This window comes from Erithacus rubecula (genome assembly GCF_903797595.1).
Source record: "Erithacus rubecula genome assembly, chromosome: 15".
Lineage (NCBI taxonomy): Eukaryota > Metazoa > Chordata > Aves > Passeriformes > Muscicapidae > Erithacus > Erithacus rubecula.
In genome coordinates this window covers 5,445,198-5,471,261 of record NC_136667.1, presented here as the reverse complement: position 1 = coordinate 5,471,261, position 26,064 = coordinate 5,445,198, and positions in this window count along the sequence as shown.

The following is a 26,064-nucleotide window of genomic DNA, read 5'->3' as shown; positions in this document are numbered from 1 at the left end:
ACCACCAGCTTTGCATGAGGAGCCTGGATTGGTGTTAATGAGAGGGATCCCCAGCATCTCTGGGAATTCTTTGGGGGTCTCTGATGCTCAGACTGGTCCTGACTGGTGGGGACAGGGAGACACAGCCTTGAGGTGCTGCCAGAATTTGGGAAGAGCTTAAGGAGTGTGGGGTGAGGGCGGCTCGGGCAGGCAGCTGTGGCAGCACAGAGAAATCCAGCACGTCAGCTCCAGCCCCAGACTCCGTGTTTGCCAGAGGTTTTGTGCAAAGGACTGGAGGAAATGAGCTCGGAGCAATCAGCTCGGTCATTCCTCAGCCTCGGAGAGGCCAAAAGCACCTCATTGGGAACTGATCTCAGCTGTTTGTTTGCCAGGACTCTGACCAAAAAAAGCTCTGTCTGAATTAAAAGAAAAAAAAAAAAAAAACCACCAGGAATTTCCTTCCCCTGATGGTTTGGATTGTTTCTTAATGTTGTTTTAATGTGGGGCCGTTTGGTGTTTATTTGGAGCTGGAGGTGGTGGAAAATCAGCTGTGGATGGAGCTAGGGGGTGATGGATCCTCAGGAGATGGGAAAGGTGAATTAATTACCTGAGCTTGGTATTCACAGGTGTGGGATTTTTGGGAGGAAGAGCCCTTGTGGGGTGCTGGCTTTGGCTGCTGCTCCTGGCACAGGGAGCCTGTGCCCCCCTGGAGCATCCCAGCCTCCTTGGGAATACACAGGGATGAGCAAGTCCCTTGCCTTTCCCTCCAAATTTTCAGGCAAATTATTACTCATGCAACAATGTGACCGAATTTGGGGACCTGTGACTGGTTTAATAAATCCCCAGGGATTGTCTGGCTCTTCACAAAGAGCGAGGAGCAGGATCCATAAATCAAGGCAAAACAAACTCAGCACTTTGGGTCAGGAAAATATTGAGAAATCTGTGGGTTTTTCTCTAACCCTCCTATGGCAGTGGCCCTGGAAATGCACTTTTGGGGGGGGGTTTTGGCATCCTTCTGGCTTTAAGATCAAATTCATTTTCCAGCTGACATCCTGCCAGGCTCAGCAGTGTCCTGGGCATCCGAGGTCCAGCTCAGCCCGGTGGGAAGCAGGAAAACTCTCCAGGGATGGGATGAGCCTGGCACTTGTCCCAGCCAGAGAGGAGTTTGCCCACAGGCTGGAGCTTCTGGGTTTCCACTAATCCCTGAGTGCTGTGCATCCTCCCAGACCCCTCTGGGGTGTCCTGGAGCCAGGCAGGAGTGTGATTTTGGCTGGATGCTCTCCCTGCTGCCATTCTGGGTTTAAACTCTGAGCATGCCACCAGGATGTGTCCCTGCAGCTTCAAGGGATGGGTTGGGTCTCGAAACTTTCCCTCTCTGCTGCCTCCTTGCTCTGCAGACACACAAGGATTCGGGTGTGGGATTTTTAGAACAATCCAAGCGTGGAACTCGCTGGGGTTGAGGGTGGCCACGATCCTGTGGTGGCTCCTCAGGCCTGCGGCTACCACAGGCTGTCCTTGGCAAGTGTGGAGCAGCTCATGGCAGAGCTGCCTGGCTCTGGATGGGTGGTCTGGACTCAGCAGCAGCCCAGCCCTGGACCTCCCACCTGCCAGGAACATCTGCTGGCCAGAGGAGCTGGGTCTTGGCAGCTGCAGGGGGACAGTGGCACCAGGAATGCAGCTCAGAGCATGGCAAGAGGGGATGGGACAGCCCAGAGCATGGCTGGAAAGGGGAGAGAAGGGACAGGGAGGGGCAGGAAAACCCCCCTGGGCTCTGGAGTTCATCCTGCAAAGCCAAAGAGCTGAGGGGGTTCTTCACAGCCAGGAAGGAACGGGGGATGCAGAGCCAGGGGGACTCTCCAGCACTCCTGTCCCACCCCATTCCTACCCTCTGGCACCCTCAGGATGTGCCCAAGGGAGAGGGACACACTTCTCCTGGGACAAAGCCACCCTAATCCCAGCACAGGATTTACCACTGCTTTTCCCAATGATGTGGCCACCCTTCTCCTGGGACATGGCCACCCTTCTCCTAAACTGAGACTGAAACTCCTCTCCAGACTGTTTTCCTGGGCCATACTTCTCCTCAGGAAAAGTTTCCAGTCCAGGAGCAGGACTCTGGTGCAGGCTCTGACCCTGTCCCCACCCCCAGCTCCCCCCTGAGCCCTTTGGTCTCTCCTCATGCACAAATCCATTGGTGACTTCAGCTGGAGTTGGCTGCAGTCTGGCATCAATAAACTGAAACATTTATTGCACCGTTTAAATCTAATGCAGATTATGGCAGCCCAGCTCTGTTTAATGCCTGAGCCAGGAAGCAGCTCCATGAATTCCTTTTCCCCACCCCTGGAACTCCATCTCAGCCTCTGGTCCGAGTGTCTGGTCCCCAGCTCCTCCATCACCGTGGTCACTGTGTCACTTCTGGCCTCTCTCCATCCATATCCTGAGCCCTGGGATGAAACATTCCCATCCCCAGCCATTTCCCCTGTGGAAAGCAGGAGAATTCCTTAATCCCTGTGACATCCAAACCCTACTGTGGAGCATAGGTGGGGGAGGAAGGTCACTCCTTATCTCGGGATCTGCCCCACAATCCCTGCCTCATTGGCCATGTCTGCCCCAACCAGGAAATCTGATTTGAGATAATAGAATGTTCCTCTATGTAACATTTGCTTAAAAGACATCAGCGAAGTTTAAAACAGCAGCTGGGCAGCAGGGAAGCTTTAATTCCACATTTTGCAATTATTTTCCCAGCTACTGTTGTTTAACCCTTGGAAGACTGAAGCCCAGCTCCTCTCTGGACTGTGGCTGCCCCTATGGCAGGGCTGGGATCAGATCCAAACACAGTTTCCAACTCTTTTTACCCTGATATTGGATTAAAAAACCCCACCTGGGAAGACCAAGGAAGTACCTCAGGTCCAGCCCCAGGATTTTTACAAGAGCACCGAGGTAAATGATATGCACAGCACAAACCCCGCTGCCTTTTAATGAACTCAGTGAGGTATAAATGGCAAACGCCTCGTTTGCTCCTGATTTACACAGCGGGTCGGGAAGGCACTTCCCTGGCATTTGGAAAAAAAGGGCAAAGCGGGTTTGGGGAGCTTTGTGAGGCTGGAGCAGAGCCCACCGCGATCCCGCATGGATGGGGGCCAGGAGGAAAATGAGTTGGGAGCGATTGGGTTTCTCGCAGACACCCAGCGCCGCAGCTCCCGATGCGATCAGCCTTCCCGGGATTGTCTGCCCGCTAACAGGGACCGGCTGCAGCCCTCGCTCCCCGCCCTCCCTTCGCCACGGTATTACTATCACAAATATCAGACGTTTCGCCTCAAATTAAAGTCAGGTTAAATCTCTCAAAATGAAAAAAAAAAAAAAAAAAAAAAAAAAGCCACACGGTTCCAGATGGGAAGTGGTTCCTCGCCTTCGCAGAGACCCAAAAAACTGAGGAGCCTTTCAGCCCCGCGCACCCCGAGCCGGGGAGGGGCTGAACCTGAGAACTTTGAAGTCGTAATTGGGCTGGGTTAATGCAAAGCATGACCCGCTGCCATGGGGGAGAGGAGAACATCCACGGGAGTGATCCTTCCCAAAGCAGAGCCACGTGTGGGGGAGCACTGGGTGACAGCATCAGCTCCCACATGGAGGCACAGGGATGGATCCCCCAAAAACATGAGCACTGCTGGCACCCGGGGCCACCGACAGCGACAGGAGGGGAACGAGAGCTGTGAACTCAAGGAGGAGTTGATTTAGGGACCCTTCATTACAGGTTCTTTTTTTTTGTTGTTGTTTGTTGTCCAAACACAGATATCCCCAAGGAACAGCCTGGATTTTGGCAGGATGCTCCCAGGACATCCAGCAAATTCAGCCTCTCACCCCTCCCTGCTTGGAGATAGCTCAGATCTTGTTCCAAATCCATCCCAATCATGCCAAATCCATCCTGGCCCTGTTGCTATCAGACCAGCAATCCCACAGGTGTCATTGTCACCCAGCCTGGAATCCTCACAGGAAGGTTTGGATCCCCATGGCCAAGGACCATCCAACCATCCCAGCACAGCACAGCAGGACTTTTTATCTCATCTCTCTCCTGTTTCTTCAGCTCCTTCACCTTCCTGTGGCATTCCCAGCCTTGCCCTTTGGCTGCTCCATGGTCTCCAGCTCTGCATCCACCCCTGACAGGGCTGAACTGGGACACAGGTCGCTGTGTCCTGCTGCTCTTGCTCTAGAATTCTGAGTTCCCTCTCCTGCCCTGCCTTGGCTGAGCCCTGGCCTATCTCTCCTCAGGTTAATCAGTGGATTAACTGCAGCTCTCCCTCCCTCTCTCCTAAATCCTTATCCTTCATCACATATCTAGGAAACAAAACAGACCAGGTATTTTTCCATGGAGGCAGCCAAACTCTGCTCTCCTCTCAGCCAGCCTCTCCCACACCTTCCTCAGGGTCTATCTGACTCCAGGGATACCTCTGCCTCCCCACTGCCTTGCCTGCTGTAGGGATCCTGACAGGTTTCTCATCCTAGGGACACCTGCAGAGACATCCCAGGGCATGGAAAAGTCAGGACAGGACCCAGACTTCCTAGATGTCACCTGGGTATCACCTCATTTTGCTTCAGCTGCCCATACCCTGACTGCCTTGCCTCCTCTTCCTCTGGGACTCCTGGACATTCCCTATCCCTGAGATCAGGGAGCACTGCACACTCCTGACACCCCCTTCCACCCTCATCCACTCACTGCTCCCAAAGTGCCATCAGTGTCCTGTTATCCCTTCATTCCTTCTCCCTCAGTTCTGGGTGCAGCTCATCCCCCACTGACTATCCCCTTCCCCAGGCTCCAGCACTCAGCTGTGCCCCAGGAATGACCCTGGGATCCAGGATCAGGCAGAGCCATCCATCTCCCAGCACAAGAGAGGGAGGAGCAGACAAGAGCTGGGATGCACCTGAAGGTTTAAGACTTGTCATATTTTCTGCTTTAATCAGCAGCTCCCAGTGTTGACTGAGGGTGAGATAAACTCTGTCAACCCTTCTGCAGGTGGGAAACCAGAGTCTTGGAATAAAAAATGGAGCTGGAGTAGAAATGTGTCAGGATCCCAGGAAATGCCATTTCCTTGGACAGTGGTGCTAAATGGAGGGAGCATGAAATCCACCATGAAATCCACCCAAATGCCCTTGGTGCATTTGGTGGGTTGGGGACCAGTCGGATGGATGGATGGATGGATGGATGGATGGATGGATGGATGGATGGATGGATGGATGGATGGATGGAGTTTTTACATTGGAAGGGAGGGGAGGGCCATGCCAGCCCCCCAGTAGCATGGACTGGGAAGCTCCCAGTGCTGGGACTGTGCTCCTGGCTCTCCCATGGAATCCTGCAGCTCCCACCCTGCTGGACACTCCCTGGATGCAGAACAGGTGACAGTGATGCTCTGGGGACATCAGTCCCCTCTGCCCCCTCTGAGCACCCCCATGGGCTCTGCTGGCCCTACCCCTCCCTCCTATCCCACCCCAGGGGTTCTCCATCTGAACCTGGAGAATTCTGGTTCCTGCTACCTGTGGATTTGGACCACACAGATGGAGAGGGCACTTGGAGCAGCAAATCCCATTAGAGGGGGAAGATCATCCCAGGGAATTTGGGATACCAGAGATCCAGGGGGAACCTACACCCAGGAGCAGGATGGGGAGGGAAGGACTGAGGCTTCCCTGCCTCACCTGGGCGAGGTACAGCTGTGGGGAGGCACAGGCTGGCTCCTCTCCCAGTGGGAAGCTGTGGGTGCCAGGCACAGGGGTGGGATGGCTCAGCAGCCCCCAGGGCTGAGGGAGGGATGTGAGGGACGTTTGGGCTGCCAGCCAAAGCTGCATCAGCACCCGAAAACTGCAGCCTCTGGGGCCTCGTGGGTTTGGAAGCTGCTGCTGTGATGTGGGGCAGCCCCAGAGCCCCCTCCCAGCACATGGAGCCTCCAGCTGTGGAGGGGAGCGGGCAGGGGGATCCGAGCCAGGCTGGGCCAGGGAGAGGGGGCGGCATGTGAAAAAGTGATTCCGGCAGCTCACGGCTCTGACCCAACTTTTCAGCTCAACCTCTCCTGCCAAGGCAGCGATTCCAGAGCTGCAGCTCCTGATAAAACCTAAAACCATTGCCCATAAATTGTATTAAATAAACAGCAGCTGCAGATCAAGGTATATCCATCAAGGGCTTCCTCTTTTTTTTTTTATGAATGGCTGAGGACTCGGAGATGCTGTTTGCCAATAGTCTGTCAGCGAAGCCTGCATTTAAAATCAATTTGGTAATTACAACTCTGACTTGGAGCCACAAATCAAAAAGGAAACTTCAGCCCTTCAGGATGTTTTGGCCCAGCTGGTAATTACGCACCCCAGCCGGGCATTAATTTAAGGCCCCGGTGGAAAAGCGCTGGTGTGAATTTGAGACAGGAAACTGGCTGTGAGGAATTTCCAAGGTTGGCGTTGTGCTGTCAGTCTGTTTACAGCCACCTCCCTGGACATGCTGGAAATCTGAGGGAACACTTGCTGAACCCGCCGTGGCCATTGTGTTGGTTTATTTTTCCTGGGGAAAGGGGCTGCTCTTCTGTCGGTGAGGGATAAATGAGGGGAATATCTGGAGCCCGTGTTTACACAGGATCTGCAGTGTTTGCACGGGGCTGCTCCAGGGCACGGGGTGCTGGGGTGATGGGCAGGGGGGTGTGCATGATGGAGAGGGCTCTGACAGCAAAACCACGGGAAGGGGTTTCAGTGACTGCAAAGCCACCCCTGTCCTCTCCCCTAGGACATGTGAGGAAGAGCTGGGGCTGAGCTTTTGTCCCTGCAGGGCATCCCCAGCCACTCCCATTTCCCAGCAAAAGGATCCCCCCCAGCCCTGCAGAGCCATTCCTGTGGAATTTGACAATGTTCAGGAGCTGCAAGTGTTATTAATGGTCATAAACTGCTCTGGTTTCTCAAAATATCCCATTACTGGGTGTCTCCAGGTTCTCCTGGAGGTTTCTCCCACAGCCCCTCGTGTCTGGGCACTCCAAAGAATCAGGAGAGCTGCAGACAGAGTTAAACCCCAGCAGGAGGATAAGGCTGGATTTGGGATGCTGGGGAAGGAGAAGCCCCTGTTCCAGCCCAGAAGGGCTGCAGAGGCTCCATCCCATGGGATGAACTGGGTCTCTCCTGTGACCTGTGCTGAGGGAGGGACCCCAGCACCCTGTGAAAGGCTCAAAAACGTGGCAATGAATGGACATCACAGGGTCAGAAAGGCTCTGCTGCTCTGCTCCTCCTTGGCAGACATCCCTCAATCCCTCCCCACAAAATGTGTGGAAGTGCAGCCAGCTCCAGCCACTGTCAGGGGTTCACTGGGAACAACAGAGCTACTGGGTGGATAAAAAAACCAAACAGTAGGAATTTCTCATCCTGGATTGACATTTTAAAATTTCAAATCTCTAAGTACCCAGCAGAGCAGTGCCACAGGTTCCTGCTGCTCCATGTCCCTTTGGAAAACATCCTGGAGCAGGACACAGGTATTTTCTATCAGGAATATACCTGGTATTTCCTGGGACTGTCCCCACATCCCTCAGACAAAACCCCAATGGCATGGAAATACTTACTGGAAGCAGAAACTCAGATTTATTCCAGGCCTTGTGCTGAATGGCAATTCCTGTATTTCCTTTGAATCCAACCAGTGACAGTGACAGGTGGAAAGAGGCTGAGCTGGGAGCAGGGAAATGGAGGGAATTCTGCTCTCTCTCCTTTCCATCTGTCCTCAACCCCCTGCAGGAGGAGACAGAGGGGCTGGGAGAGGCTGGAATGGGAATGGGAAAGCAGGGAATGGGGATGGGGCTATAGGGAATGGGGATGGGGCTATAGGGAATGGGGATGGGGCTGCAGGGAATGGGGATGGCGCTGCAGGGAATGGGCTTGCCAATTCAGAGTCTGGGGATGCAGGGGATTTGGATGTAGGGGATGGAGATTCAGGGAATGCAGGGATTGAGATGTAGGGGATGGAGATTCAGGGAATGCAGGGATTGGGATGTAGGGGATGGAGATTCAGGGAATGCAGGGATGGGGATGTAGGGGATGGAGATTCGGGGAATGCAGGGATTGGGATGTAGGGGATAGAGATCCAGGGAATGCAGGGATTGGGATGTAGGGATGGAGATTCAGGGAATGCAGGGATTGGGATGCAGGGATGGAGATTCAGGGAATGCAGGGAATAGGGTGGGAATGTAGGAGATGGGGATGCAGGGAATGAGGACAGGAAGGCTGGGCACTAGGATTGCTCCCGTTCCTCTGGGACCAGGCTGAGCTGCCTGGGGGGAGGGTGTGGAGGGTTTGTGTTGGGAGAGGAAGAAACCATTAAACTCTTCCCTGAGCAGCTCCTGCCACCCCGGCAGGCGCAGGCCCCGTGCAGAACAAAGCTTTGCATTTGCAAATCAATAAAAATAAACGTGGAGCGAGGACACAGGAATATTTTACCATAAATCTCCATAAACACGCCGGCAGCTCCGGAGCCTCTGCCTGTCTCTGAGCAGGTGCTGGGGATGGTGGGTGATGCTCCACAGGTCCCACCAGGTCAAGGAGGGGGTGGGAATGGGGGGAGCCTCCCAAACCTCATCTCAGCCCTAAAAGAGCCACCACAGGTGGGTGATTCTTGGCTGTCGTAATCTGAATTCCAGATTTTTTCCCTTGTGCCATAAATGAAGGAATGACCAGGGAAAAAAAACCACTTTGTTCTCTCCCAGGGTATTTCCAGGTGGAAATCTTCCTCCTTGCCAGGCTCAGCACCTTCTCTGCATGGAATGATGCTCCCTGAATGCCAGACAGGGATGTTGTGCCAGAAACAGAGCTTCTCTTTGCTGAGAAATTCTACCATTTCCCATTTTTTTTAAATTTCAGTTTCATTTTTGGTCTCACACGGGGACCAGAAACCCCCTTGAAATAGTTTGGACAATAAAATGCTCAGCAGTGGTTTCTGTTTCTTGCCCTGAAAAGGGTGAGACACCAGCAGAAAACATTGGGACAGCTGAACCCAAGGCTTCAACTTCCAACCTAAATAGCTCTGGAATTGTCCTGTTAAATCATCACCTATCAGGAAACATTCCCAGATCCCAAATATCAACTCTGTTGCTGATGACACCTGTCCTCATCTCCTGACCTCATCTCCAGCTCAATGCTGGGAAACTGAGGCATGGCACCATCAGCTCCAGATCCCACCCCTGGGCTGCAGGCAGGGAAAGATACTGGGATTTGGGCAGGGATACTGGGATCTGGGTGGGGATACTGGGATCTGGGTGGGGATACTGGGATCTGGGTGAGGATACTGGGATCTGGGCAGGGAAAAATACTGGGATCTGGGCAGGTATGCTGGGATCTGGGCAGGGCTACTGGGATCTGGGTGAGAATACTGGGATCTGGGTGAGGATACTGGGATCTGGGCAGGGAAAAATACTGGGATCTGGGCAGGGAAAAATACTGGGATCTGGGCAGTGCTACTGGGATCTGGGTGAGAATACTGGGATCTGGGTGAGGATACTGGGATCTGGTCAGGGATAGTGGGATCTATGCAGGGATACTGGGATCTGGGCGGGGATACTGGGTTCTGGGCGGGGATACTGGGATCTAGGTGGGGATACTGGGATCTGGGCAGGAATACTCTCCTGGCTGAGAGACACAACCCCCCTGGAAAAAACAAAACTCTGAACCCTTTAATCAGGATCCTTCCTCACTGCTCCTCCGCTTTTCAGCTGTAAATGACCCCAGAGGGAATTGAAACATTTTGTTTCATTTTGAGCAAAGCGTTTGTTTGATCTGAAGGAACAGGGGCTTGGGGGGACAGAGAAGGGAACCAGGTCCTGGCAGCTCCAACCAGCTCAGCTCTGTCCCTGGGTTTTCTGCAGCAGGAGAGTTGGGCAGGGGGGATGCACACCTGGAGCATCCCAAGGTGGGGTGAGGAGGAAGGATGCACAGCTCTGCTTCCAGCCCAGTTTTGGGGCTTTTTTCTGGGCTTGGTGGGATTTGTCCTTAGGTAAGAAGTGCCCAGTTGTGCCTGGCAAACCCAGGGACAGGTCAGGAAGGACACCAAAGCCACACATTCCAGTGGGCTCCATCCCTCTCCCTCTTCCCACAGCTCCTGTGTGCCCACCTGGTGGTCTGGGGGCTGGGGGGGTGCTGGGGTCCCTGTGGGGGCTGGGTGGGAGCAGCCACAGCCCTCCCTCCTCTCCCTCTGGGCCCAGGGCCAGGCGTCTGTGAGTGATGGGCAGCAGAGCCTTTATCAGCCCAACTTTGTCCTCTCTTCCGGCCCAGGAATTGCTCATGAGCTATTTGTGAAGTTTTTGACTTTAATTGTTATCCTAAATTATTCATCAAATCATTTCAATAGCCAGCTCTCGGGCCAGATTCCATTTTCTAGGAGCTGTTTCCTGGCCTGCTCCTGGCAGGGAACTCACGGCTGAGCACTAAAAGGAAAGGGAATGCAAACAGGGATGGGAAACACAGGGATGGGAAACACAGGGAAACAGCTCCTGGAGGAGGGTGTCAGCCTGAGCTGCTCCATGCTGAGGTAGTGTCCAGCCCATGTAGTCACCCTGCCCAGCACCTTCCAGCACCTTCCAGCACATCCCAGGATGTCTCAGCCCCTTCCAGCACATCCCAGAACATCCCAGAACATCTCAGCACCTTCCAGCACATCCCAGCCACTTCCAGCACCTTCCAGCACACCCCAGCACATCCCAGCACCTTCCAAAAAATCCCAGCACATCCCAGCCCCTCCCAGCCCCACCCAGCCCCATCACTGCAGCCAATGGATCAATCAGATCCCTCCCTTTGGGCACCAGCAGTCAGCACGGGGGCTGGAGCCAGGTGAGCTCCAGTGTCCCCCCACCAACCCAGCCCATTCCACGGTTCTCTGGAGCCCACCCGAGGTCCCACAGGCACAAACTGTGGCCGTGACACAGCCAAGGTGAGTCTGGGGAGGAGGCCAAGGCCTGACCCTGTCTGCTCCTGGGATCATTTATCTCCCAAAGCTGGCTCGGGTTTCCTGGTTTCAGCGCCACTCTTGAAAATTTATGGGTTGAGAAAGTTCTTGGAGCCCAAATCCCTTGCCCTGTCACCTCTTCAACCTCGTGTTTATCAAGACACGAGTTCCTCTTCCTCCCACCCTTTGTTTCAGCTCTTGGAGTGCAGAGCTCGGTCCATGTGAAGATGGGATAAATCCTCCCTGTCCCCACTGCTCTCTTTTTGTCCCTGTTTTCCCTCCTCTGGTGTGATATCCTTCTCTTTGCCACCTCCACATGTTCTCTGTGCTTCCCTGCTCTGTTTCACTCCCTTGTCTTGGCAAAATGGGCATCTCTGAGCCTGGGGGTTGCCACGGCGACAGGAAAATCACTGTGATGTTGGGATGGGTGCTGGATCAATGACCTGCACATCATCCATCGACTCCTGGGGTGCCCCAAGGCTCTCAGGGCAGGGAATGGCCATGGGGAATGACAGGTTCAGGGAGGGCACTCCCCACCACAGGAGAGGAATTTCTTCCTTTTCCATTTGTTACTGTTTTTGCTGAGAAAAAATACATCTGTGTTGCTTTCCAAAGGGTTTCACTGTCTCACGGATTTTCAGTCACCTGTGGAGTAAGAAGCAATTTAGTGGGATCAGCAGGGAACCTTGCAGGCTTGAGCAGCAGGAAACAGAGGAGGGCAGCAAGGTCCCTGCTGGGAGAGGAGGCGGTTTCAGGACTTGGATGAGGATTGCAGGGAATGTCCAACCCTCAGCATGAATGTCCAACCCCAGGTGAGGGGGTGGGAGACACTGAAGTGCCAGGGATTTGTGAAGGAGGCTTATAAAAACCCTGGAAGTAATGAAAGGAGAGAAGAACGAGCAGGAGAACAGAGCAGTTTATTCCAGGAGGAGCGCCACGGCTCCAGGAAAGAGAGGAGGAAATCTGAGAGAGTTCAATAAAACTGTGGACAATGGAGACGAGGTGAATTAGAAGAAAATATTCCCATTGTCTCAGAACAAAACCCCCCTCCAGGACATCCCATAAAGTGACACAGCAGCAGATTCCAATCAAATCAGAGGAAGTCTTTTATCACAGGGTCCAGATGCCGAGGACAAGACCCCAGAACAAGAGCAGGAGAAGGGCTCCTGCAAACAGAGATCCTGCTAAACCCCCTGGCTCGGGAAATCCCTGGATCTGGCAGCTGCCAGGGGCTGGAAGGGCTCCTAGGGCAGGTGGGTCCCATTCCTGATGCTGCACCCTGGCCCGGGTGTGTGAGCCAGTGAAGCACCAAAAAAATGAGGAAGGACAAACAAAAATCCAACCCCAAATGCCAACAGCTTTGCCAAACCACAGGAGAGCTGCTCAGCAACTCCAGGAGACCGAGCACAGTCAACTCACCCTGGGACAAATCCCTGCTGCTCAGCCAGGGACGGGGGCGGGGGAAATTCTCTCCCTTCCCAGAGAAGGGGAAGGAAACAAGCCCCAGGAGGATGGGTCTGGAAAGGGAAAGACACATCTGCCGTGGATGGTTTTGCTCCAGCTGGGCTCACAGCAGAGGACACACCAGGCAGTTCTCAGCAGTTATTAAAATCGGATAAAAGCCCCTCCCGTTAATTCTGCTGGCAGAAAACTCCGTATCGATGCACAGAGCTGGCCCTGCTTGTTTATTTATTTACTCCCAGCGTGAGCTTTAGCTGTAAAATGATGGAAATTGGGGTATGCCAGGGAAGGAGAAGCTTTTTTGAGGGGAAGAGGTGACTTGGGATGCAGAGCAGGGAGAGGGGAGCATCCCAGTGACACGCAGCTGGACCATCCCTCTCTCCAGGGATCACTTTGTTTCTCGCGTGGTCCCGATGGAATCTGTGCTTGGGACAACACAGAACATTTTATAAACACTTTACCACAGCCAGGTCGCTTTCCCAGCCCAGCCTGTCCCCAAATGCCACCTCCCCCGTGCTCTCCCTGCACCACGGTCACACATCCCAGAGGGATGCACAGAGCCAGCCACACTCAGCTCCTTCCCACGCAGTTTCAGAGCTGCTCTGCTGGAGTTTCCCCGAGCTTTATTTAGCTCTGCCAGGCTGCTTTTGTGGAGTTGAGTAATTGCTGTTTGTTTATCGTGGATTGGGTGTCGATAGCTGGGTCACACCCCGAGTGCTCCCCGCTCCAAAGGAGCCGTCTGATCCATTCAATTAAAATTTCTCCTGATGCTTTAATCGTTTCAGGAATTCCTCCTTCTCTGGGAGGATTTTTGTACCTTTAGGAGCACAGACCTGTGAAGGAGGTGGATGGAGCTCAGGCCATGCCACTAAAATCAGAAAAACTCAGTCCTGCACCCCTGATCTTGAGGAAGTGACCTTGGGGAACTGGGTCCTTGGCTGGACTTGATGATTTCAGAGCTCTTGATATGATTCCAGGATTCTGTGATTCCAAACAATCCCATCCAGTCCAGCCTGGAAATCCCTGGATCCCCTCAAAGGGTGGACTCGGTGATCCTCAAGGCCTTTTTTTCAGCCTAAATAATTCTGTAATATTCTATAATATTCCCACCCTGGAGGAATTCAAGCAAACCCTGCTGGTGATAGGAAAAGCAAAGAGTGCAGCAGCAGAGCCAAGGCTCGGAGATGGGAAAAGCCCTTTCCCCAAGGCAGCTCACCTGACACCACCCTGACATTGCCTGCTGCACAGCCAGAGCCAACAATAACTCCATCGGATAAACCTCAGCTCCTGATGGCTAAAGCAGCATCCCAGCCGAGCTTGGGAAGTGGTGAAATGAGGGATGAGTCCATCAGGGACCAGGTTTGGAAAATAAGAGAAGGAAAACTGATTCTGCAGCCATTCAGGGGAGGGAGCAGCTGTCCCTGTGCTCCGGGGAAGCCAAGCACCAGCTCTGCTCGCTGGCACATCCCTCCTGCTCCAGTCACTCATTCCAGCCTTTCCCACTGACAAGGCTGTGGAACAGATTGCTGTCACCAGCTCGGAGCTGAACGGGGGGGGAACCATGTGGGGAGCAGGTTGGAGAAGAAAAAGCCATTTAAAAAATCCATGTAAACCAAAAAAAAAAAAAAATTCCTTTCTCTCAGCCAGGGCCCTGCGGGTGGGCTCTGTGTGTGGAGGGGCTGTGGGTGCCAGCATGTGGAGGGGCATGGGCAGGGTGGGGAGCAGATGGGTGCAGAGCAGAGGCTCTGGCAGAGCTGATGGGCACCAGGGCAGAGCCTCCCAGCACCAGCCTGGCTGAGCAGCAACCGAAGTTTTGGTTCAAGGCAGGCTGAACTGATGTGACATCTCCCTTTGTGCCTGCACAAGAGAGCTCAGATCAGCAGGACAAGGCAGGAACCTCCTGTATCCATGTGAGCAGCACAGAGTAAACCATGACCAGGTCCAAAACCATGTCCATGCTGATCATGTCCACCACCACCACCATGACCACCACCATCCTCTGCAGTGCCCAGATGCTCTGAGATCCAGCTTCTCCCAGTTGGGAACCTAATTAGGTCCATTAATGAATCTCATTCTGCCACCTTCTCATCAGGCCAGCATGGGGAATTGTGTTGGGTTGATGTGTCCAGCAATGTGTATTCTGTCACCATCTGTTGGGGCCGGGTGGGGCAGTGACCCTGATCTCCTGGCACATAGCATCTGCTAATGGGCCATCTTTAAACCAGCTGGGGCAATCATCTTTATCTTTCCCATGACCCACCCTTCATCCAGGAGGTATCACCTGTTAATGGGCCATTTTTAAAAACTGGGTGTGGCAGCAATTCTTATCCCTGTGGGAGATATCTCCTGTTAATGGGCCATTGTTCAAAACTGGGTGGGGCAGTGACCCTGATCTCCTGGCACATATCATCTGCTAATGGGCCACCTTTAAACCAGCTGGGGCAATCATCTTTATCTTCCCACAGCCCATCCTCCCTCCAGGAAGATATCATCTGCTGCTGGCCCATTCAGTCCCACTGCATGACTGATAAAATTCTATCATCCCACTGGGAGATGCTCCAGCCAGGGGAGGAGCCAAGCCTTTCCTGCCCAGATAAAAAATGAGATTTTGGACAGCAAGGTACCTTCTTTCCATTGGATTCCAGAGGAAAGCCAGACCTTTCCACATCATCCCTGGACCTTCAGAGGAAACTGCACCTTCTCCAGGAGCACTGCTCCAGGTGAACCACATCTGCCCCTGCAGGAGGATGCAGCCACCATTGAATGGGACTGCTGCCAACACCCTGACTGACTGACAGGGTGTCAGCTTGGATTCTGACTCTGGCAGTGTTTTGGGATTGTTCTTTGTAATACTGTATTTCTATTTTAATTTTCCTAAATAACTCTTATTCCTAATTGCCATATCTTTGCCTGAGAGCCCCTTAATTTCAAAATTATAATAATAATTTGGAGGGAGGGGGTTTACATTCTCCATTTCATAGAGAAGCTTCTGCCTTTATTGGCAGACACCTGTCCTTCAAACCAGGACAGGAATTTTGGAGGGATCATGGGGCAGGATCCCATCCCTCAGCTTCTGTGGGTCCCAGCAGTGTCCCAGGCAGCTCAGAATCAAGGGCTCTTGTCAAAGACCCTTCCAAAACCTCTGGAAAAGGATGCTCCATGCTCATCCTCGTACCTACAGCTCATCCACAGGGTTCTTTTATCCATTTATCCCAGAAAAACCAGGCCTGACTCCCCCACACTGCCCAGGTCCTACATGACCGCCTGAATTTTGTTTATACTCAGATTACTTCATTCTTTTTTCTCTCTAAAATCTGGCCCATTTATTTGAAACAAACCCAGTGATTTAACATGGGAACAAAATCCCAACCCCTGTTGCATCGAGTTTCAAAATATTTGGGTTATTTGAACATTTCTGTCACTTCCAGCAGGGTAGGAACTGCTGGAATTTAACTCACACTCACAAATGGGTTTATTTCTCTCCTTGTGTGTTTCTGGGTAAATTTGGTATTGGGGAAATAAAACTTGTCAAGCTTGATCTGACACTCTCCAATCCCAAAATTCCTCTGGGATTGGCAGGGTGGGTACACATCACCTCCACAGGGAGAGGAATCCCAGGCTGTTGGCAACATCTCTGCTCCCAGCTGGCACAGCTCAGCATTCCTGGGATGAGGGTGCTGGGATGAACAACCCCATGGCACAGCTGGCAGTCCAACACCCTCATGGCAGGGAAGCTGTGAATATTTACCTCCTGTGCCACCTTCCCTTGGAGGTGGCTTTACTGCAATGCCATGTCTGGATTTGGGATTGCTGGAAAGGTCAGCTGGATCAGTGGTGATAAGCTGGAAAGGACCCACAGAGCCCGTTGTTTGTTCTGGATTAATGATCTGGCTGCTGAGCCAAGATTCCCCTGAACCACTCGAGAAATGAAAGGACAAACACTCAATGCTGGGATTAGAGCTGGAATCCCAACACCTGCTGGAATCCCAGCACCTGTGGGAAGGCAGCAGTGCCAGGCTGGCCCCTGCTGCTGTGGCTGAAATCCATCTGCCAGCAGGAAAAGGGAAGAGAGAGAAAAGGGGAGTTGGACACAGGAAGGAAAAATGGGAACAAGGCCCAAGAAAACTGTGCTGCTGGAAGGGAGGCAGAGATGGGAGTGGGAATTCTGACATTCCTCTGGGGCACAGGAACACCTCCGGGGTTTATTTTAATGTGGAGCATCTGAGGAACATCTTGAATCGCTTTAAGCTGCACCAGGGGAGATTTAGATTGGATTTGGGAACTTTTCCTCCACATAAAATGTTGCAAAACTTTGGACCAGGTTGTCCAGGGCAGTGGTGGGATCACTAACCCTGGAAGTGTCCAAAACCCTGTGGATGTGGCAGTGGGTTGGTGATGACCATGTGGGACTGGAGTCCTGGTTGAAGTTAATGATCTTAAAGGCCTTTTCCAACATGAGTGATTCCATGATTCCATAAATCCTCTGTCCCAGGAGTGAGGCTGACACCCGTCCCCTGCACTGAACATGGGACACAGTGGGGTTTGGGATGGACAAGGACATCCCAGGGATTTGCAGGGCTAAGGACTGTCCCAGGACTGTATCAGATTCATTCCTTAAACTCGATGGGGCTGCAGGCTGGGTTTGAGCAATTCCCAGGCAGCCCCATCCTCCTGGAGCTCACAGATAGGAGATCAATAATTCCCCCTGAGCACAGGGTGAGGATTCTCCCAAACCCACCAGTGGGATTCCAACTCTCACCCAAGCATTACCTGTGGCATCTTCCCACCTCTCCTTTCACATTTCCTTTAAAAACTTCATTTAGATGGAAAACGATATTTTCAGCACATTAATTAAGTCCTAATTGCTGATTAGAAACATATTTACTGAGGTCTAACAACTATGGAACAAGTGATGTCTTACTACTCGCTGCTTCCCGGGACTCAGACCTGCAGAGAGGCTGTTCCAGGGAGGAACTGGCGTGTGGATGATGTGCAGGCAGCAGGCACGGAGGAGCCGCTCTCCCAAATGGGAGCAGACAGCTCGTTATGTTAATGAGACGCCGGCTGATGATGAGGAACACATTGATAAGGTTTGGGACTGATAGGGATCTCCTGTGCTCAGTAGCTGTGAAACCTCAATCAATGTGTTTCTCATCAGCAGCCGCCATCCCCTGCACATAAATAACGTTCCCGATGTGGAGAAGAGCCGCACTTCCCAGAAGTTAATAAGGAATCCCAGCTCCCATTCCCGTTCCCCCGCCGCAGGATCGCCGCGATGGGGCTGTGCTGCTCTCCTGCCGCCCACGTCGGTCCTGCAGAGACCTGGGGCTGCTCTGCTGGCACCCAGGGAACAGCTCTGGGCCACCTGGGCTCCCCGAGTTCTGTATTCCATGAATGCCAATATCCCATTAATGCAAATATTCCATGAAGGCCAATATTCCATGAACCCTCGCGCTGTTTTTCAAGGGAGAATGTCCCTCTGCCCTGACTTCCAGCCATGCCTACCCAAGGTTTTCCATGCTGGAGAAGTCAGGGATGTGCCCAGTGACTGGGTGGCTGAGGGAGCTGGTTCTCAGCCTGGCCATGCACTGATTTCTCCTGGAACTCCCTCACCTTCCCGTGCCAGTTTTCCAAATTTCAAAGCTTCCCATCTATCTCCATTGCCATCAATCCCCCATCTATCCTGCCAGCTGTTTCCTCTTCCTGGGGGTTTGTGCTCATCTCTGACCATCATTAAAAAATAAAAAAAATACATGGACATTTGACCAAAACTATTGCCTTAATAAACAGCAGCTTTTTGGCTGATTCATAAATTTTGATTGAAGAATTTCCTGGTTTCATTCTCACTCCTCCACCTGGTTCTTCTTCAGCAGCCTCGGGGCCATCAGCCCTTCCCCAGCAACAAAGATTCCCCTTCGTTAGCAAGAAACCTCATTTAGCCTCATCAAATGCTGCTTCAGCACAGCAGTTAAATCTTTAGGCAACGCTACATCTCTGCCAGAATTTCATTCCCAAAATTAAATGAGTTCAGAGGAAAATTTCTTCCCTGGGAGAAACCCTGTGCTCGGGGTGACGGGTGCTTGAGGGGTCGGGGATGGGGGACAAGGGGGAGGCCGATGCCAAAAAGAAGGAGCAGATGACGATGAAGTCAGGGGGAAAGAAGAGACCAAAAAGGCCTCTTTTTTTTAGGGAAGAAAGGAAATCAAGAGGGCTGAGAGCAGAGCGGGTGACACAGGGTGCTCAGCCCACACCTCGTGAATGCCACAGAGGGGCAGGCAGGGAATTGCTTTATTATTATTTTTCCTTTCAGCTTTCTTCCCTCCTTTTATCTTTGATTGTGAAACAAGCTGATTTTAATTAAAAAGCCTTCCAATTAATGCTGCCCTGGAGTTTTCATTTCCTGGGTTTCAGTAATTTGCCAGCCCAGGTTCGGGAGGTTTTGTGTTCCTTCTGGGGAAATAAATAAAAACAAGCAGGATGAGTCAGGAAGAGGAGCAGGATGAGCTGGGAAGGGTGGTTGAGGGGAGGAGAGGGGTGTTTGTGCAGGGGGGACCCCTGCCCCTGTTTGGGGAAGCGCAGGGGGGTCACTCCCTGTTCGGGCTGAGGTCACAGCCACACCTGGCACCTGCCACTCTCGCTGGGTTTGCAGGCGTAGAAAGGGCAGAGGCTTCCCCATGGCTCCATCAGAATATGCCCCACTGTGCCTTGGTTTCTCACTGCCTGCTCAGGAGAGAGGAGCAACAAGAATTGTCCAGGTTTTTGCGGTTCCAGCCCTTCCCTGAACATCCATCATCTCCTCTTTGCTGTCCGACTACTCCCGGGCAGCAATGGGGTGAGTTCTCCTCTTCCCTGGGATGAATCGGTGAGAATCATCCAGGATTTGGGGGCTCTAGCCTGTCCCTCGGTCCAGCTGCCATCCCTTCTTTACCGACCTGGTGCCTCTGAGCGAGATCTCGGAGCTCCCGGAGCTGCGGGAGCCCAGCAGGAGCTCCTGGACATTGGCAGAGAGGCTTCAGGGGACGTGGGACCCCCGGACACCTCGGGCACAGCCCTATCTCTCACACACACGTCCACAGCTGCACGTGGAAAAAAATCCCCAGGAAAAGAAAAGGGAAAAAAAATAAAAAGCTTGTGGAAAGCGTTTATTATCCTCAATCCCATCTATTGTTAATGGGATCGCGAGTAGGGAGTGTTTGGAGAATTCATTTGTGATAAATATTTATACCCCGTGTTTTTGGGCTGTTATCTGCAGAGTGCGCCTGTTTGATCTGGTGTCGGGCTTTCTTTAGGTCATTTACATCCCCTTTCGCAGCAGCGCTTGTCCGATAGCAGCTATCACATAATTAAGTTTCTTTTGCTTATCCCTAATCCTGTCAAACCACCTACTTATCTCTAATTTCCTGTCCATTACCCTCCTTGGGGGAGCTTAGATCTCTAAGGCAGGACAGGGCACGGCCGGAGTCCCCGGCCCGGGCTGGCAGCTCCCAAACGAGCTGTGACAAACCCTGCTGGGGACATTTCTCATGCTGGGGACAAGCCACAAAGCAGGAGAGTCCGGGGCAGCGATTTGGGGATCGCTTAAAAACAAAAGGCTGCAGCAAAGCCACGGGGGTTTGAAATCCTTCCTTAGTTTTATGTTTCTCCTGTAAGAGATGAGATGGGGCGCACCCTGGCATTAACGGGGCTGGAAATCTGAGCTCCTGGAGTGAATTCCTGTAGGACACGGGTCAGGGGACACAAGCTGACACAGCAGAGCCACAGCCGGCCCCTAAAGAAGGATTAAAAATTATCTGAGTGAGCGAGATCCCAGCAAGGCGACCTGAGTAAAGAATTTATATTCTGTCCCCATCAGGATGACAAAACCCGGCTGGTCCCAGCTTGCTGGGAATGGCCAAACCCAGCCACCTTTTATCCCTCGGAAATGTGCTGACCAGCTTCCCTGGGCGCTCCCACAGGGCGCAGCTCCTCCGTGTCACCGTCCCACGGCAGCGACACTCGGCCAGGCTGGGACCGAGCCCTTCCCCTGGCCCTGCCTAAAATCCTCCGCTTCCTGCCGGCCTTTTCCCAGCTATTTATAGAGCACGGCTGACAAGGTGCCCCTGCGAGGAGCCTTCCCCTGGGAAAGAGCCGCCTCCCTGCCTTGCCAAGGCTTTAGTGGGACAAAAACAGTTCTCCCAGTGCCATGGCTGTGCTGCCCACCCTGTGCTGCCCACCCTGTGCTGCCCACCCCAGCCTTTGCACCCTTCCAAACCAACCCCGCGTTGGTCCCAGTCCAAACCCTGAGGCAGAGGCATGGGCAGGGCAGTTCCCATCAGGTTTATATCAGGATTTTTTGATTAATGTGTCTGAGCCTTTGGCACTTCCCAAACCCGGTAAGAATCACCCTCACCCCGTGGCGGGGACAGAAGTCACCCAGTGCATTGAGGGCAGTCACATCCCTGCCTGGACACTGCCAGGAACGATCCAAGTTGCTCACTTTGAGGAATGCTGCTCCCTTCCCCTGCTCTCTCCTCCCCACACACCAGCTCCAATTTCCCGGGCAGCCCCATCTCCCTCCTCTGGCAAAAGCATCCTGGGAGGTGCCCAAAAGCAGGAGTGTCCAGGGCCAGGTTGGATGGGGCTTGGAGCAACCTGGGATAGTGGAAGGTGTCCCTGCCCATGACAGGAGTGGAATGAGATGAGCTTTAAGGTCCCTTCCAATCCAAACCACTCCAGAAATAAAAGCAGATTTCTCACCATGAGCAGCAGCTCCCCTCAACGCCTTCAGTGTCCCTGCCCTGTTCCCGAGGCAGGGATGACACAGCTCGTCCCACCCTGCCCAGATCCTAAGGAATTGCTCCTAGGGACACTTACAACATCCCCATGAAGCCAGGAGCAGGTCTGCCAGGATCTCTGGGAGGGATACAGCCCCCTCAGCTCCAGCTGCATCTGTCAGGGGCTGAATTTGGCCTCCTGGGAGGAGCTCCATGTGTCTGGATGCAGACTGGGATTAGGAGGGATTCATGCTGGGGCTGTACCTGGCCACTGCTCCCCAGAGCTGTCAATCCTTCCAGCAGCACTAAAATTCAATTAGTTAAAGCAACAACAACAACAAGGACCGTGGCTCCAGACAGTTTGTGCCTCACACATTTGATCCCTTTTATTGCTCAGCCCTGCTCCCAGCCCTGCCAGCAGCATCCCAGCTGACTCCCACCAGTTCCCAGGTTTATTCTACCAGGATTAAGTCAACCCTACAGTCTCCAGCTGTTTTGTGGTTGGGCCTGGATACATCTTTATATTCCAGCTCCATTATTAAGTGGAAAGTGGCCAAATTGACAGAGCTGCTTCAGGGAGGACAAGGCCATTGAGGTCAATGACGGTGCTGCCAGCTGGAAGGACACTGGGGACTCATGATTTGCTCACAAAGCTCTGGCCTGTTGTCTTAGCCTCACTTGATGTCCCTGAGGGGGCTCCTGTGAAAGGCCTGACTCCAGCAGGAATGTTTGATTTCTTGGCAGAGAGATGTAACAATCTGTCCTGCAGAATTGCAGGAAGATTTTGTGTTCAGCCCGGGTTGTCCATCACATCCCTTCATCACCCAATGTGCAGCACCTCTGGGCTTTCCCAAATGGAATCTCACCCCCATCCCACAGTCCCCACAGCTGGATGGGGGCTGAATACAGAGCCACATCCTTCAGCTGGTGGGAATCACCCTGCTGGGAGCAGGGAATTGGTGAGGCCACAGGAGGAGCCCTGGGAGGGCACCAGAGATGTGGTGGCACTGGCTGGGATGGGAATGGTGATGTGGTGCATAGATGTGACATCATACAATGTGATAATATGTGATAAGATGTGATAGTTGTGAGGAATAAATTAATTTCAAGAGTCACCCATCAGCCATGCTGGAGTGTCCAGCCAGGGATGCTCCAGGGCTGTGACCCAGGGGGACAGACAGGACCTGGAACAGGGTTTTTCCTGAGCCAAATAGGATGAGTCAGGAACAGAGTTCCTTAAATAAACACGGGTTTGCTCCCAGGTTAACACACCCTTTGTGCTGGCAATGAAAAGCAGCAGAAGGGTCATGCAAAGAAAGGGATGAAAGCTCCATCCATCAGTTCCTTGGAAGACTGTGTGATTTATGCAACTCCCCTGCACATCAGGGGCTGTGTGGGGCTCGGGCTGTCCCCAGGAATCAGCAGCATTAACCAGGTCACCCTTTGCTGCTGCAGAGTGGGAGAAGGTTCCCAGCCTGGGAGGCAGCAGCAGGATTCCCCTGGCAGCCTGAGGAGCTGCCTGAAATCAGGAATCCCAGAAGAGGTTGGGCTGGAAAACCATCTCATTCCAACCCTTTGCCATGGGCAGGGACACCTCCCACTGTCCCAGGTGCTCCAAGCCACATCCAGCCTGGCCTTGGACACTGCCAGGGTTCCAGGAGCAGCCACAGCTTCTCTGGGCACCCTGTGCCAGGCCCTCATCACCCTGATAATTCCCAGTATCCCATCTAACCCTGCCCTCTGGCAGTGGGAAGCCATTCCCTGTGTCCTGTTACTCCTTGTCCCTCTCCAGCTCTCCTGGAGCCCCTTTAGGCACTGGAAGGGCTCTGATCTCTCCCTGGAGCCTTTTCTTCTCCAGGCTGAACACCCCTGATCCCCTCACATCTCATCCAAGTGCAATTTCTGTTCCTTGCATGACACATCCTGGTGTCTGCTGCCCTCTCCCAGAGCTGCTGCTCTCCCAGTGCAGGGTGAGGGCAACTCTGATGGCTTTTCCCAGAGCAGCTTTACCTCAGGAACTCTGCAAAGCTGCTTCTCCTGCAGCCCAATAACGCCACTTCCATGTGTGACTCATACTTTTCCCCCTGCCTTGGTCTTCTAGTTTTCCTAATTACTGCCAGCTCTGTGACTGGGAGCATGGAATGTTCCAGCACTGTGTGTGTGATTCACCTAACTGGGAGAGCTCACAGCCAAAAGGGACTCAGAGCTTTTCTGGCATCAGCCTGTGACCTGGAGAGCAGCCAGAAAACCTCACCAGGGTCATTTCTTCCTTTCCATTCCTCCTTGGGCTCCTTTCTTTCCCTCAGCCCCTCTGCTCCCTCCCCTCTTTCCTCCCAACAAGGCTCAGCAGCACCTTTTTATTACTCATCAACATTTTTGCTATAAAACCTCCCTGTAATCCTGACCCTGCTGCAGCTCCAGCCTTGCCAGAGTGTGGTCCCTGGGAGCTACCCCCATCCAGAGCCAGTGGCATGGCAGGGGCTTCAGCTGGGACACAGCAGCATTCCCTGGAACACTGAGCTTCCCTGGGACACACCAACCTCCCATGGGACACACCAATCTTTCCTGGGCTCAGATGTTCCTGTGTGATTTAGGAACTTCATTTCCAAAGGGATTCATGTACAGAGTTGGAAACTTCTATAAAAGTCTTGTGTGCATGTCCCTCCTCTCCTGATGTCCCCTCTGAGCCCAGGGCAGGATGCTCCAATCCCTTCTCTGTGTTCACAGATGTCCCCAGAGCACCCAGGCTGCCCAGAGGCAGGAGCCACTGGGGTCCCTCACTGGTGTCACCCTCCCACTGACAGTGTCACCCTCGAAGTGGCAGTGTCACCCTCCTACTCATGGTGCCACCCTCACTCACCTCACTCTCGTGGTGGCTGCAGCTCTGCACAGAGCAGCTGAGGGTGCAGGTGGGGATGAGGAGGCACCATCCAGCAGAACTCTCACTCCAGAGGCAGCACAGGCACCAGCCCTACCCCAGAAATCCCTTCAGATCCCAGTGTTGGCTCCTGCATTCCCATCCTCTCCTGCCTTTCCCTTTCCTGTGCCTTGCACACAGGTGATGCTCTTGTGGTGCCCTTCTCCTTGTCCCTGCTGAAACTCAGGATTTGTTGGCCTGGTGGCCCTGGCAGGACACTGAGGAGCAGGATGGGCCACACCAGAGGTCACAGAAGCTGGGACACCCCCGTGTCCTTACAGAGGCTGTACAGGGGTGGAATGGGGTGGGAAAACTGCTGTGAAGTTTTTCCATCCCAAACCAGGTGTCCTGGGCCAGGTTGTGAGTGAGATCTCAACCCTCAGACCTTCCCTCCCAAAGCAGCCAGGCAGCATCATCCCCTCCCCGTGTCCTGAGGGGCTGAGGTGACAATTGCACAGCCTGCAGGGCTGAGGTGACAATTCTGCAGTGCTTGGCACAGAGACCTGCTCAGCCTGGCAGTGATGCCGAGGGTAGGGAAGTGCACACGGTGTGAGCACAGGGGATGCTTTGGCCCGTGTCTCTGAGCAGCATTTTCCTGAATTCCTCATCCATGAGATCACAGATCAAGGCAGAGCTGGAAGCAGTGGCCAGATCCCTCTTTCACAGCCCTCGAACAAATTCCCTAAAAGCTTCCCCTGTGTGTGCACAGATTAAGTCATTAATGAATATTTTTGCTAAGCATCAGAAATCTGGCTGGTGCTGGAGCTCAGCTCAGCCAAGACCTTGGAGATTTGGCTGCAAGGATTCAGCAGCAACCAGCAGTGGAGCCAGGCTCCTCCAGAGCTTTGGGGACACTGCAGTGGCTCCGGGGTCACTGGGTGTCCCTCTGCTGTCCTGGCAGGAGTGTGCCAGGGAGGGATCCCAGCAGGGAAAAGGGGAGAACCTGCAGGGATGCTCAGCCCAAGCACAGACTCCAGACAATGAGAAAGGAAGGATTCAGGTCACGGCACACCTGGCAGGAGATCCCAGATCTTCCCTGTCTGCTGCTCTGTCCTGTGTCCTGAACAGCCACTCCAGCTGCTCTGAGGATGCTCTGGGTTGGCAGGAATGGGCTGGAATTCTGAGATGGCACAGACTGGAATGTAGGGATGGCACAGACTGGGCTGTGGGAATGGCAGACACAGGTTGGGCTGTGTCTGGAAAAGAAGGGGCCTGCAAAGAAGGAAAAGAAAAGAGAATAAAACAACCTTGCTAGGACAGGGAGTTGCTCCAGCTCACATTTTCCAGGCACGATCTCAGGCAGCTTCTAGGATGTTAATTAAGACTTCTGCCCTTCCCGGGGGATGCACTGAGGTACTACAAATAATGGTATTACCAGGAGCATCGGTTCAGATAAATTAATTAGGGGCAATATTTGAGAGAAAGAAAGCTGTTGGGATATGGAGTGGGAAGCAATGGATGAACCTGCTCACCCAAACCATAACACAGTTCAGTCAGGCCACTGTGGACTTATCCTGACTTATCAGAACCAAATCCTGCCTTACCCAAAGCCAAGCAGCTGCTGCATAGAAAAGCTGGAAGCAAAATCCAACTTCTATAACTGCAGGGAGGGGAGGATACCCCAATGCCACAGCTCTGGGCATGGCTGTACAGACCCTACAGACCCCCTGAGACTGAGGGATCCCTCCTGGGCAAAGGAGCAGCAGTTCTGCCAGAGGTTGCAGGCTGGTGTTTTATGAACTGAGTGTTTTCAGCCTCTGCAGGGGGAGGATGTGGCCACACTGACCATGAACAGTCTGGCAATGGTCGCATTCACGGCTATTTTGGGAGAGAACCACATCCAAATAGAGCCACCAAGGACAGTGGGGAGAAAAGCACAGCCCTGAGCTGTGCTGCAGCTGAAGGCTGGATATGATCTGCTGTGATTTCCTGCGATTCTCTCCGTGTGGATCCCGGGCCAACAGCAGCAACAGAGTGCTGAACAATGGCCGGAGCGCTGTCCCAGCAGCCCCAACCCC